This window comes from Bidens hawaiensis, unplaced genomic scaffold, assembly GCF_021521415.1.
Source record: "Bidens hawaiensis isolate Kalapana, Puna unplaced genomic scaffold, B.hawaiensis_p1.1 tig00043071_1, whole genome shotgun sequence".
NCBI lineage: Eukaryota > Viridiplantae > Streptophyta > Magnoliopsida > Asterales > Asteraceae > Bidens > Bidens hawaiensis.
Window position 1 is genome coordinate 98,985 of NW_027497655.1, and position 5,625 is coordinate 104,609.

Here is a 5,625-nt window from a genome sequence, read left to right on the forward strand (position 1 = left end):
TATTTAAACATAATATGTATTGAAAATAGGGATGAGCAAATGGTACCGGATAATGATACGGTGACTGAAACGCATATTTCGATACTGGTACCAACTGTCTAACAAAAAATCAGGATCGGAAAATTTGGGATCATTACCGGTTTGATACCGAGCTCATCCATACTTTTAATCAAAAACATGTCCTTAGATTAGGAACCCATATCATTTTACATGTGATTTTTTACACAAAGTCATGAAAGTGATGGCTCCCAGAACCATCTACTTTCTTTGATATTTTATATGCTGATCACGATCCTTATATCTTGCTTCTTTTGAAACTATTAAACACACAAAAAACATCTGATCGGAAAAAACAAAAGAAAAAAAAGCATGTATGTACAAAGAGATATTATTCTAGTATCTGTGTTAATCTTTCTGGTTTTCCGGTTTTGCACTTGTATAGACACCATCACACTCACTCGACCCGTTAAGGACGGGGATATTTTGGTCTCTAATGGAGAAACTTTTGCTCTTGGGTTTTTTAGCCCCGCAGGCTCCGGAGACAGATATGTGGGTATCTGGTATAACAAGATTTCAGAGCAAAGTGTAGTTTGGGTTGCCAATAGAGACAGTCCAATCACCAACACGTCTGGTATCCTATCCATTGATAAAACCGGGAACCTCGTGCTACACGAAAAAGATCAAAGCTTGGTGTTTTGGTCGACCAATGTTTCCGAAGCGAAGAATGATGGTTATGCGGCTAAATTGTTGGATTCGGGGAATTTGGTGTTGTTTCAAGGCCTAAACAAAGAGGTTTATTCATGGCAAAGCTTTGATCACCCTTCAAATACGTATCTTCCGGGTATGAAGTTCGGGTTAGATAGGAAAAAGGGTTTGAATCGGGTGTTTACATCTTGGAAGTCTAGTGGGAATCCGGGTGTTGGGGAGTATTCATATAAAATGGAGTTTGTTGGGTCAACTCAGTTATTCTTGTATAAAAATACGACACGAGTTTGGCGGACAGGGTCATGGACGGGTCACGGATGGAGTGGTGTACCTGAGATGACGCCGAATTTCATCTTTAACGTGACTTACATAAACAACAACGATGAGGTGGAGGTCATTTAACTTATACGCAACTCATCCATTTTTTCTAGATTAGTGGTTAACGAGTCTGGAATCGTGGAGAGGTTAACTTGGCACGAAGTGGCTCATAAGTGGATCGGGTTCTGGTCCGCCCCAAAAGAACAGTGTGATGGTTATAACCATTGTGGTCCTTTTGGCATTTGTGATCCGTATAGATCAGGCACTTTTGAGTGTGATTGCTTTCCGGGATACGAGCCACAGACACCGCAGGATTGGTACCTGAGGGACGGTTCCAAAGGGTGTAAGAGAAAGGTTGGGACACATATGTGCGAGTCTGGAGACGGGTTCGTTGAGTTGGGTCGTCTGAAGGTGCCCGACACATCAACGGCACGTGTGAACATGAGTTTGGGGTTAGAAGCGTGTAAAGAGTTGTGCTTGAGAAATTGCACATGCATGGGGTATGCAAGTGGTGATGTTAGTAAAGTAGCCAGTGGTGGAGGTTGTATTACGTGGCATGGGGATATGATCGATACAAGGATGTTTGGGGTCAATCTTTTTACATCCGAGTAGATGCATCTGAGTTAGGTATGTACGTCATTAACGTGTTTTCTCATATCTTATTTTCTCAGTAACTTTTAAGTTTGTTATTCTTGCCATTAGTCGTCACGTCACGTGAGTTTTTAGATACCAAACAAACTTAAAAATGATCATAGATAGTATATTTGTTATTAAATAAAAACATAATATAAAAAAGCTGGCGATGATAAGTAACACAACACGAAATATTATATTTAATCGGGGCAGGTACATTTATTATGAAGGGTTCGTTTTATGTCTATAAAAAAATCTTTCTAGTTGTCACAGTACTAAATAGCTTTATTTTCGTGCATTTAATTCAATCCTATTCACGTCATGATATTTCACATCATAAATATCTTAAATCTATTTGAAAATAATTTAAAAGTTCTATCGAGAGTTGATAACTTGATTATTTGTGATTTGAGCCCAGGGCCGGCTCAATGTTTCCGGAGGCCTAAAGCAAGATTTAAAATCGAGGCCTTCTTCTGATTAAGGTGTAAGCCATAAAGCAAATGCAAAGTGTTCTTTCACATAATGCAAAGTTGCTTTCTGAGTATGATTAAAATTATAATAAACTTAGCAATTAGCATTAGTAGTCTTTTCAAATATGAACTCATTGAAAATTAGCCATTGGAGTAAGTAGCCGTTTTAGACATTTTTCATATGTATCCTTTAATTGCTATGAGATTTGTAAATAAAATTCCAAAAACTCATAAAAAATCCAACAATAAAATAATTTAACTTTTGCAATAGAAGAAATAAGAAAGAACATACAAAAGATTATATAAAAACCATCCAAAAATCTATAATTCCTTTTCAAATCAATCAACCCAAAATTCACTAACAAAAATCATCTAGAATTTACACAAAATTTACAACAAAATAATTTAAAAAAAGAAAGCTAACAAAGCACGCAACTTTGTGCACTCCATGTCCATGAAAAAAGTAATTAACATACCATGATTAACCATTGAATCATTTGGATTATCAAAATAAATCTGAATAACTCCAAAACACAAGCATGTTTGGATGGTTAAATCGATTATCAAAGAGCATTACTAAATAGCTCCAAAACACCATCACTTAGGACGATCTTTTACTTTTGCGTACAGACTTTAGAGAGATATGGTTTGAACTAAATAGAAATATGGTTTGAACTAAATAAGAGAATGAGAAATTGTAACATTGGGGAGTGAGGGATTTTCTGTTATAAAACTACAATTTACAATGATAATGGAACATGAATCTCCCTAAAAATGTGGGTCCAATTTAAAGTATAAAACTAATTTACTATAAATATGGCCTAATCTTAGGTGAATTATACAAATTGTGGCCCTAAAAACTAGGAGGCCTAAAGCGACCGCCTTACTTGGCTGGGGTTGGAGCCGGCCCTGATTTGAGGTTTTTTCTAACTAAAATTGTTGATAAAATAAAGGAAAAATGTCATATAATAGTAACCAAGTATTATATAATCCTAAAATTCATCTAATATTCACTTTGTAGGATTAAAACCACTAGTTTTATGAAGATAAACCTAATGTCACTAGATCAATAGGCTATGACACTTTTGTATCTTATTCTTGTAATTTAGCTAAAAACACGTTTATTTAAAATTTATTCATTTTAAAAACATTTGAAAAAATTTATATCTACCATTCGCAAAAAATATGAATCTATGTATTTAGAGAACTACTTTAATTTCTCTGAAACTGTTTCTTTGTTACTCCTCTAAATTTAAAGATGGCGTGTAAATAGAGATGTTTTTTAATGACCAAATGGCCAGCCCAACAAGATGTTGAAAGGGATACTCTTAAATAAAACAATCCTAGCTTATTCGTCGGTAAGTTGCTTGTTTAATTAGCTCGAATTAATAATATGTCAGCACTAGTTACTACAACAAGAAACTGATCTCATAAAGTTAGCGACTAAACTTATATTAAATTATAATGCTCTTTATTTGTGTAGATCTCTATTTCTAAATGCAAAAGTTCACTACTTTGTGACCGCATATGCAGTCGCAAATGGTAGAAATTGCTCTGTTGTGACTGTCTTGCGACCGAAATGTGATGGGAAAAACACAGATTTGCTTTAATTTTTGCGACCATATTTTTCAACCATAAATTAGTTGCAAATGTTGCGACCGAAATGTGATGGGAAAAACACAGATTTGCTTTATTTTTGCGACCATATTTTTCAACCATAAATTAGTTGCAAATGTTGCGACCGCTTCTAGTTTTGCGACTAATTGTTATGTAGCCCTTTTGCGACCACGACGATTTGCGACTGCTTTCCTTAGTGATTTTGCGACTTCATATTATACATAATATCATGATATGATTCGACTTTTTATGCTTCTGACTTATAAAATCATATGAATTAATGCAATGTGCATGTAGGAAGTTTGAAAATATATAGTTTGTGTTTTATAAAAGTCGTAAAACTTTGGTTCGATAGGGATTAACAAGTTCTTCAATATTTTGAATTATAACCTAAACATCATGAATTCATTAGTTATTTCATGTCATCTTCGATATTTTTGGTTAGCTACCATGGATATATCATGAGTTCATGATCATTACATAATCAATTACGAGTTGTACGTCTTTTAATGATTATATATATGTTGGCCTAAGCCTAATGTTACTTCTTTGTGAATGCATAACAGCCAAGTACTCATCACAGAGGCTAAAGAGATCGCATAAGAATCGATTTCTGGTTATCGGCACGCCAGTGATTGCAGCAGGGTTTTTCTTGTTTACTTTGGTTTGTTGTTACCTATGGCAGAAAAAAGGTATGTCTAAGATCATTTAGTTTAACCAGATCATCAGGCCTAGACATATGCATACTCCTGAGACTACATGTTGTTGTTTGGTTAGTTAAAGCGTCACGTAGGTGCCACTCCATTGCCATGTAGGCAGTGGGCTTTAACAAACCAACTAAAAAACTTGTGTAACTGAAACCGGGGCCTAGTTTACCAAGATCCCCTACCTCCACAACGATTGGTCTGATATTAGATTTCCTTTCTCCGGCATTATTCGACCCTTGGAAATGTGTTTTTATCTGTTTATTCTTTTTATAATTAGAACTTGCCCGGTATCGTCCCCCTTTGCCAAAAAAAAGAAGATTGAAGATATGATAAACAAATAAAGAAACCCATGAAGAATATGTGGAATGAAAAACACTTGATGGTTTAGTTTGATTACAATCTGACAAATCAAAAACTAATCCACCTGAGTGTTCAAATATTTCTTGGAGGGTATGAATCATGAAATTAGCATTGGAACGAAATCCGAAAGTGCTATTCGATTTGTTGTTTTTTCTTTTTTTTTGTTTAAACCAATTTTCAAACTCCAAACATAAATAATTTGTTTTGACTTATGACTAGAATACATCATAATTTATTTGTTGTATAAAACTTGAGTTGTAATAAATCTGCCCTGGAAACATAAGTAAAACCAGTTCGTTTTGAGTGAATTCAGACAATTCATGATTCATACTACACCTATAACTACATAAGCCAAATTGAAATGTTTTTTGGTTTGCATTCTTGACTGGATACCGGTCCGTGGGCCATGGTTCAGTGTTTAGAGGTTTAGACTTACACTCCTACTATTTAAGACCTCTTAATTGTTTCAAGCAGCCAAACAAAATGAAGGCGGAGTTGGGCTCAGTTTTAAGAATAGCTTGAAATCCTTGGAAAGGTCTTTCAGAAAAAACGATATTGGTGAAAATGTTGATCTACATGTGTTTGATTTGAGCATAATAACCACAGCAACTGATAGTTTTTCTCTTTCAAACAAGCTCGGAGAAGGTGGCTTCGGCTCTGTTTATAAGGTAGGAAAATTAACAGATAAATTAAAAAATTGGTCGAAATGCGTAGGAAAACTTTTAGTATTTTTTTCCTATGAAAGTTTTCCCGACAAGATAGTTTTCTTTTTTTGTCGGAAAACAAAGTTTCCCTTACATTTCCGACCCACTTTT

The 5,625-nt window shown here is 34.9% G+C and overlaps 1 long non-coding RNA gene and 1 pseudogene across 1 annotated transcript; both read left to right on the forward strand.

The window, feature by feature from the left end:
* The first annotated feature begins 369 nt into the window (after positions 1-369).
* Positions 370-1,107, forward strand: LOC143594093 (G-type lectin S-receptor-like serine/threonine-protein kinase RKS1 pseudogene; annotated as a pseudogene).
* A 501-nt stretch (positions 1,108-1,608) lies between these two features.
* On the forward strand, positions 1,609-5,596 carry LOC143594098 (uncharacterized). The gene is made up of 3 exons (XR_013146261.1): positions 1,609-1,650; positions 4,310-4,435; positions 5,285-5,596. It is a non-coding gene; the product is annotated as an uncharacterized LOC143594098 (long non-coding RNA).
* Positions 5,597-5,625: the final 29 nt, after the last annotated feature.